Source organism: Myotis nattereri (genome assembly GCF_964212035.1).
Source record: "Myotis nattereri genome assembly, chromosome: 3".
NCBI classification, from domain to species: domain Eukaryota; kingdom Metazoa; phylum Chordata; class Mammalia; order Chiroptera; family Vespertilionidae; genus Myotis; species Myotis nattereri.
This window is the reverse complement of record NC_138077.1, coordinates 130,835,721-130,845,177: the sequence shown is the minus strand read 5'-3', so window position 1 is coordinate 130,845,177 and position 9,457 is coordinate 130,835,721. Positions and strand designations below refer to the sequence as shown.

Genomic DNA, 9,457 nt, shown 5'->3' with positions numbered 1-9,457 from the left:
AGAATGTCTGAGTGTGTATTATATTGACTATATGATATTTCAATATACTTCACTTGTTTGTGTTAGCTCAGTATCTCATAGTTGGAGGAAAAGCTCATTCCCACCCGTGTGACTTACTTTGGCTAACAGACACTAGAGCAGGGGTGGGCAAACTTTTTGACTCGAGGGCCACAATGGGTTCTTAAACTGGACCGGAGGGCCGGAACAAAAGCATGGATGGAGTGTTTGTGTGAACTAATATAAATTCAAAGTAAACATCATTACATAAAAGGGTACGGTCTTTTTTTTCAATAGTTTTATTCGTTTCAAAATGGGCCGGATCCGGCCCGCGGGCCGTAGTTTGCCCACGGCTGCACTAGAGGCATGCAGTCAGTGGCTTGATGAGAGCTTGCACAGTGTGCTTGGCTTTCCACACCCACCTGCCACGCTACAAAGCTGTCCTCCTGCCGAGGGAGGCCATGCAAAGAGGCACTGGAGGACGAGGCACCCTGTGAAGAGAGAATCCAGTGTTGTGACCCTGACCCTCATCCGATCAGCTGTGATGATAAATGGACAAGTGCAGCAATACTTTTGAAAAGGGCATGGAGACCAGAGTTCAGACTCCGCAAGGATGAAGATCAGGGTCACACCACAGTGCTCCAACTGAGCTCCCAACTGACAGCAGCTGCAGAGTGAGCAGGGAAAGCACGTCAAGGCTCACTTTGCAACGGCTTCTGCGGAATGTCAGCACTTCCATCAGTGAGACCAATGCTGATTTGTTGATATGCCATCATTCCTCAAGGAGACTAGTTGGTGACTTGGTGGAGAGTTAACTACATTGGTTTCCGTTCTGGAAGGGCAAAGATTTGTTCTGACAGGAATAGACACATATTCCAGGTATGACTTTGCCTCCCTGCTCACAGAGCCTCCTCCAGAACTACTACCTGAAGCTAAAGGAATGTTTGATTCGCTGGCATGGAATTCTATACAGTACTAGTAGCCTAGTGCATAAAATTTGTGTGTGGGGCGAGGGTGTAACCTCAGCCTGGCCTGAACCCTCTCCAATCTGGGACCCCTTGGGGGATGTCACTCTCGCAATCCAGGACTGCTGGCTCCTAACCTCTCACCTGCTTGCCTGCCTGATCACCCCCAACTGCCCCCCCTGCCGGACTGCTTGCCCCCAACTGCTGCCCCCTGCCAGCCTGCTCATCCCCAATTGCCCCCCCTGCTGGCCTGCTCATCCCCAACTGCCCCCCTGCCGGCCTGTTCATCCCAACTGCCCCTGCTGCTGTCCTAATTGCCCCCCACTGCCCCACCCCTGCTGGCGTGCTTGCCCCCAACTACCCCCCGTTGCCGGCCTGCTCATCCCCAAATGCCCCCCCCCCCGTGCTAGTCTGATTGTCCCCAACTGCCACCCCCTGCCGGCCTGCTTGCCTGCAAGTGCCCTGCCCCCCCACCATTGGCCTGATTGCCCCAACCAGCTGCCCCCTGCTGGCCTGCTCATCCCCAACTGCACCCCGCTACCAGCCTAATTGCCCCCAACTGAGCCCCCTGCTGGCCTGCTTTCTCCCAACTGCCCTCCCCACCGGCCTGATTGCCCCCCACTGCACCACCCCTGCCGGCCTGCTCACCCCCAACTGCCCCTCCCTGCTGGCCTGATTGCCCCCAACTGCCACCCCCTGTTGGCCTGCTCATCCCCAACTGCCCCCCTGACAGCCTGTTTGCCCCTAACTGCCCCCTCTGCTGGCCTGCTCACCCCCCACTTCCCCCCCTGCCGGCCTGCTCACCCCCCACTGCCCCATCCCTGCTGGCCTGCTCACCCCCAAATGCCCCTCCCTGCCAGCGTGATTGCCCCCAACTGCCACCCCCTGTTGGCCTGCTCATCCCCAACTGGCACCCTGCCAGCCTGTTCGCCCCCAACTGCCCCCTTTGCTGGCTTGTTCATCCCCAACTGCCCCCTCTGCCAGCCTGCTTGCCCCCAAGTGCCCCCCTGCCAGCCTGATTGCCCCCAACTGGTGCTCCCTGCCAGCCTGCTCATCCCCAACTGTCTCCCCGCCAGCCTGTTCACCCCCAACTGCCCCTCCTGCTGGCCTGCTCACTCCCAACTGCCCCCCCCTCCGTCGGCCTGCTCACCCCCAACTGCACCCCCCTACCAGCCTGATTGCCCCCAACTGTCCCTTCTGCTGGCCTTATTGCCCCCAAGTAACGCCCTGCCAGCCTGATCGCCCCTAACTGCCTCTGCCTCAGCCTCACCACCATGGCTTTGTCTGAAGGACGTCCAGAAGGCCTCCCAGTCTAATTAGCATATTACCCTTTTATTCGTATAGACTAGAGGCCTGGTGCACAAAGATTCGTGCAATAGGCCTTCCTTCCCCTGGCTGCCTGCACCGGTTTTCCTCCAGCACCCGGGACCCAAGCCTTTGCTCTGGCCACTGCCTTCCATCTTCGCAATGGCTGGAATCTTTGCTCTGGCCAGAGCCTTCGCTGTGGCCGGAGCCTTCAGTCTTCGCTCCAGCCCGAGTGCTGCTCCTGTAGCTCCCTCCGCCCCCTGTCCTCTCCCTCATAGCAGGCACCCCACCCGGCCCAGCAGCTCCGTGCCTGCATGCGTGCTTCCCAGAGGCCCAGAGCGGCTGGGGGTGGGGCCACTGCCACCTTTGTCAGGTTAATTTTCATACTCACTCCTGATTGGCTGGTGGGCATCACAGAGGTATGGTCAATTTGCATATTTCTCTTTTATTAGTGTAGATTGTGTCAGATCAGTGGGCTCCATGATAATGGTGTTGATTGTATTATATATTACACCACCCAGAAGCTGCAGCCTTATAGGGCATTGGGATAAATTGCAGAAGGCACATTTAAAACACCAGATTAGAGGCAATACTCTATGAGGATGGGGCACTATCCTCCAGGATGCAGTATTTACATTGAATCAAAGACCTTTTTATAGGGAGCTGTCTTCCCAGTAGGAAGAATATCCTGATCTGTGATCCAAGGAATGAAGCAAGTGTGTTTCACTTACCATCATTCCCAATGATCCACTGGAGGACTCTGTGTTCCTGTCTCTAAAACTCTAGTTTCAGAGATCCTGTAACTGAAAGGGGACACACTTTTGTCAGGGGACACAGCAAGAGTCCCACTGAATTACAAGCTATGCCAGCTGCCTGGGTGCTTTGGATTTCTTATAACCAGGGACCAGCAATAAAAGAGAAGTTATCATCTTGCAGGGGTAATTGTGACCCTGATCATCAGGAGGAAGAAAGGTTGCAGTTACACTGTAGACAGGAAAGGAGACAGGTGGCACCTGTGATCCACTTGGACAACTCGTGGGACTCTCTTGCTCAGTTGTGATGATAAATGGACAAGTGCAGCAATCCTTTTGAAAAGGGCATGGTGACCAGAGTTCAGACTCCACAAGGATGAGGACCAGGGTCCCACACATAGACCAGCAGAGGTGAGGGGAAATCACTAACAAATGGTGGAGGAAGGTAATGATGAGTATCAGTTGTGATCCTGAGACCAACTGCAGCAACAAAAGTTGCAGTTCATGCTTCTGAACCTTCTTCTTTTATGTTTCACCCAAGGAAGAGAGGCTCACTGGAATGCTGCAGGAGCTTCTCCCCAAATGTACATGAAGAAGTAGATTTGAGCAGCACAGTAATGGAGACACTAGAGGTGAATATAAAAATTCCCTTCAATAAAAGACTAGTGGCTGCTGGGAATGCTGTAAGCCACACCCTACAACCCTCAGGTCTTTCAGGGTTTGCCTGCAGAAAGTTTCATGGGCCAAGGTCATACCCTTCATGATGCAGCTCACTTCCAGTGGCTGTTGGCTACACAGGCATAAAAGCCCAGCCATTTTGGCCAAATGTTGGACAACTCTGAAAAATTGTATAAGAACCAGATTTTCCCATAAGATTGGCCAAGGCTTTTTTTGGATATGCAATGTACTTTGACTTCTGCCCGATCCTACTTGCTTCCCATCCCTTCCAGAGGTGTTAAATAAATATACTAATGAATATCCTGCTTGATAAGCTCTCTCAGTGCCTACTTTGAAAGACATAGCTGCAGAATGGAGAACCAAGATGGCGGCATAGGTAAATGCCTATACTCGCTGCCTCCCACAACCACATCAAAATTGCAACTAAAATACAGAACAACCATCATTCAGAACCACCTGAAATCTGGCTGAATGAAAGTCCTGCAACTAGAGAAGTAAAGATACACTGAAACTGGGCGGGGTGGAGGCATGGAATGGGCTGGTCCAATACCCACATGTGGCGATTTTTTAAATCAGAAGCGATAGTGTGGCTGAAGAGGTCTCCCATGAGGAGCAAGGGGTCCCAGCCTCACACCAGACCCCCAGCCCGGGGTTCAGAGCTGGGAAGAGAATTCTGTAACTTTGACCTGTAGAAACCAGTGGGATTGTGGCTAAGTGATACAGAGGCTGCTGGAATCACAGCTGTTCACCTCTTAAAGAGCCGGCACATGAACTTACACAGTCCTGCTTCCTCTGAGCTCCAGCAGCGGGTGGCAGCTTTGGTGGATCCAGGAACAAACTGGGAGGAACTGGATTGTCTGGCATGGGAACAAGAACTTGGGGGTGGCTTTCTCACAGATGGGGGTGCTTGCGGGGGTCATTGTTCCTATGCTTGGACCTCCTCTGTCACAGAGCTAACTGGAAGCCATATCTGAATTCCCATCATAGTGGCCCACACTGTTCGCTCCACCGTGGTGATTCCTTGAGACTTTGCTCCATACAATTTGCAGCTCACCCAAGCTGTTTGCAGTGGCTTTTCCATATGAATGGCTTACCCTGGCTCAAGCTTCAGACTCTTAAAGTCTCTCAAACAAGCAGCAGCTGGCATCAGCATGCCCCAAATCTATCAATAAGAGGCCCAAGACCTGGCACTAGCACCAGCCTGCCCTCCTTCACAGCTGGGCCTCACCTGGGCACTTCCAAGCCCAATACAAGTGGTAGCCATCTGCAGATTGCTTGGTAGCTCCTGCCAGGTGGCCCCAAGCAGTGGCTGACTTGCACCTCCTGGGAGACCCCAGAACCAATGCACCCAGTGGACAGCTTCAGATCATATCAGACTACAACTCTACATATCCACAAGCGACACACTCAAGGGGAAGACTCAGTGAGCACCAAAGCCCTCCTGAAGCAAGTCCTGCTCCCTAGAGGTATCTCCTGCACAGCAACTCTTCCACTGAAGTTGGTCCTCACAGCCAATTGGCCAGGAGGTCAATTCCTCCCAGTGATACCAACAGCAATCAAGGTTCATATACAACAAGACTGTGCACACAGTCCATACAGGGGTGCACTTAGAGAGCCCAGCTCAGGTGACTGGGGAGGCTGAGCCCCTGGGCCCCATTGGACACCCACTACACAAGGCCACTACCAATTCCAGGAGACATAGCAGCTCTACCTAATACATAGAAACAAACACAGGGAAGCAGCCTAAATGCAGAGACAAAGAAACATGTCACAAATGAAAGAAATGGAAGCAAGCAAACAACTGAACACAGAGTTCAAAACAATGGTTATAAGGATGCTTAAGGATTTTTTTTTTGAATTTAAATGCACTTTATTTTTAGACAACCTACATGACATGTTTTTTTCTTAAAAACAATGCCTCCACTCCCAATGAATCAAGGTCAAAATAAATGAAGAGCTCAAGATAACATCAGTCCCATTTGTCCTAGTCGTGGTGTGTGGATGAAAAGCAGCAGCCAGTTACAATAACAGGTGATAGAGCCAAACTGCCCAATTTGTTAACATTTTTCCATTTCTAAACCATCCTTAAAGAAAATCATATATGGGGTCACACCATCCTCATAGTAGTCCAGCAGAGCAAACCATGCCATCTGGATTCATGTTTTCACCAATAAAGAACTGGTAGTTTTTGAAATTGGCAAGGATGTGCTTGATTTGTTCTGCAGCCCCTGTCATAAAAGGCTTTACTCTTTCTGGTCTCTGTTCTTCAAGCTTCCCTTTGATTGATTTCATGTAATCTTTGATGTACTTCTTGTCGGCTTCTTTTGTGAAGCTGGTTTCCTGCAAGTGATGGTTCATGACAATGTCAACACCAGTGATTATTGTGCTTTGGGTATCTTTGCCCTCAGGCCTTCAGTGGAAGCATTTCTACCAATAAGCGAGTCATCAATGTTACCCTCTGTCCTACTGATCATCTTCCCCTCTACTTCCTGGCACAACCTGTCTTCAATCTCCTGGATCTTGTAGATATCGGAGAATACCTCATCACGGCTGATGAGGTCCTGGTAGATGATCATGATGGCGGCTGGAAGGGGATAGAGGTGCTGCCTTAGCAGGAGCGCAGAGCTTCAAGGGACTTGTGAGACTTTCAAAGATCTTAGTGAGGATGTCAAAAACAAAAAAATACCAGTCAGAAATTAAGTGTACACTAACTGAAACAAAGAATAATTACAGGGATTCAACAGTAGAGTAGAGGATTCTGAGAATCAAATCAATGATTTGAAATATGCAGAAGCAAAAAAACACCCATCTAGAGAACAACGAGAAAAAATAATCCAAAAATATCAAAATAGTGTAAGGAGCCTCTGGGACAACTTCAAGCATAACAACATTCAAATTATGGGAGTGCAGGAAATAAAAAAAAGAGAACAAGATATTGAAAACCTATTTGAAGAAATAATGACAGAAAACTTTTTCTGCCTGGTGAAAGAAATAGACTTAAAAGTCCAGGAAGCACAAAGAGTCCCAAATAAGAGGAATCCAAAGAGGTTCATGCCAAGACACATCATAATTAAAATGCCACTATTAAAGACAGAGAGAATGTTTTCTTTTTTTAAATTGATTTCAGAGAGGAAGGGAGAGGGAGAGATAGAAACATCAATGATGAGAGAGAATCATTGATCCGCCTCCTGCCACCCCTCACCCCTATACACACACACTGGGGATTGAGCCCACAACTCGGGCATATGCCCTTGACCGGAATTAAACCCAGGACCCTTCAGTCTGCAAGCCGATGCTCTATCCACTGAGCAATGCCTAGGGCCTCTCCCACCATTGATATTTCTATCTCTCTCTTTCCCTCTCCGTTACTCTCTGAAATCAATAAAAAGTATATATATATTTTAAAAAAAGAAAAGACATAGCTGTAGCCCTCATCTTAGTAACTGGTAATGAGATTGTAGTTAATAGTTTTAATCTCCTTTTTCCATTGGCATTCAATGTCTCCTTTGCCTTCAGCCAGCACCTCAGCTGGTTGAAGTTATTTACCTAATGGAGTAACCCAAACTTTTATTCTTGAACCTCTAGCCTTTTTATGGTTGCTATAGTTTTTCATTAACTTTTTCTACTGGACAAGGAATTATTAAGAGGCATCCTGGAGAATCTCTTGGGTTCTAGACATAGTTGTCTGTATTTTCCAAATGTGGCTACAACAATATCATTTACCTTACATGCTCTTCTTCAGTGTGGCCTTGTCACTCTTCCATCAAGAAGTGAAGTCTAATTTCCCTCTCATTGAATCTGGGTTGGCCTTAGTGACTCACTTATAATCAATAGAACAGGCAGAGGTAATGCTGTGTGACTTCTGTGCTTAAGCTAGAAGTAGTCTTATAGATTCTGCCTTATTTCTCAGTTGCTCCCTCTTAAAACTTGCCACCATTCTGTGAGAAGCCCAAGCCACACTGAAGGCACATATACATGCTCTGGTTGACCATCCCAGCTGAGTTCAGTCTTTGAGTCATTCCAGTCCAGTTACCAGGCACTGAGTGAAGAAGCTCACAGATGATTCCAAGCCCAGTCATTCAAGTCATCCTTAGTCATTCAAGACTTCCCAGCAGAGGCCCCAGACTTATGAAACAGAGACAAAGCATCTCTATCCTTCCTTCTCTAATCCACAGAATCTGTGAGCATAATAAATGGTTGTCACATCTCTATCCTTCCTTCTCTAATCCACAGAATCTGTGAGCATAATAAATGGTTGTCTTATACCACTCTGTCTGAGGCAGTTTGAGTATAGTTGGAGATAACCAGAACTTCCAGTCTGCTTCTATTATGTGAGAACTAAAGGCCCGGTGCATGAAATTCGTGCATGGGTAGGGTCCCTAGGCCTGGCCAGTGTTCAGGGCTGATCTGTGGGGCAACCAGTGGGACGATTGCCACCCTCCCCCCCTCCCCCCACTGGCAGCCGCCTTGGCTGGCCTGGCACTGCCCACTCTCCAGCCCTGTCTCCTGCCACCGTTGGTCAGGGCCTGCGGGCTGGGGGCAGCTCCTGCGTCTGCCCCCTGGTGGTCAGTATGCATCATAGTGACTGGTCATTCCACCAGTTGTGTTGCAGTTCAGTTGATTTGCATATTAGGGTTTTATTATATAGGATCCCCAATATCTTTTTGGTGTCCAGGATAAATCTCCCCAGTCAGTACAATAACTTTTAACTTTCTCTAATGGTTTAGTAGCACAAGGAGTCCCAAATGGCTGATGCCAGTCTCAGTTTCCAATTAAATGGAGCCTTGTATGTACCATAGTGGAAAAATTCCTTCCCTGGGAGCTAAGACCTCCAAATAAGCAGAGTCTAAAGTTGGGGAGCTGGAAAGCAAAAATTCTGTGAGTGGGTTATTAAGTACATAGAGAAAGTAACCCTCTCTTATACCTCTTGATACCTGAGCTTGTATATCCTGACTATGGAAGACACAGTATGTGAATTGACAGTTAATTTAAAGTATAAACTACATCATGTAAGAGAGAATCTATCTTTCTGGTGTGTTGTCTCCCAATTGGCATCACAATTGGGTATTCAGTAGGTCATTCCACCATTTTATTGGGTTTGTCTTCTGAGTAAGGTAAAAGCAGTGAATTTCATGTGTCTGAATCCATTACTCTATTTTGTGTGTGTCATTGTGATATTTTTCATGTGGTGTCTTTTTGTGTAGCCTCCCAGTGGACATCATAGCTGGGTCTTCAATAGGTAATTCCACCATTTTATCAGTCATCTGATGGTAAAGCCAATGAATTCCATATTGCATGAACCTATTGTTGCTTTTCTGCCATTGAAGTAATTTCTTGATCAGAGGCAAAACTGTAAAGAATACCATGATGATAAGTAAAGCATTCTTTAAGTCAAGGATAGCAATGTTATAAGAAGCACTGCATGTAGGAGAGGCAAATTTATATCCCAAATACATATCTCTCCTCATGAGGAGACATCTCTGCAGCCTCCATAATATTTGCACTAATGATGTCACCAGGTGGTGCCTTTCTTTTAAGAGGTAGGCCTCTTCCAATGAGGAAATGTTTTAACATGCCAAAAACACTGGGCCTCCAGAATTTTATAGTGTTTACCTCCCACCTTATGGCACTCAGGTCTCTAAGGCATCCAAGACCCTGTCATGTATGCTCATCAGGTTCAGTTAGCATGTCCCATCCATGTAGTGGAACAGTGCGATGTTTTGAGATATAAAGACCATCAAGATCTCTGCAAATTAGATT

General features: G+C 48.0%; 1 pseudogene across 1 annotated transcript; it reads right to left on the bottom strand.

Annotated features, from left to right (window-relative positions):
• Window positions 1-5,698: 5,698 nt before the first annotated feature.
• LOC308517037 (translationally-controlled tumor protein-like) lies at window positions 5,699-6,273 on the bottom strand (annotated as a pseudogene). The gene has a single exon. The product of its transcript is annotated as a translationally-controlled tumor protein-like (transcript).
• Window positions 6,274-9,457: the final 3,184 nt, after the last annotated feature.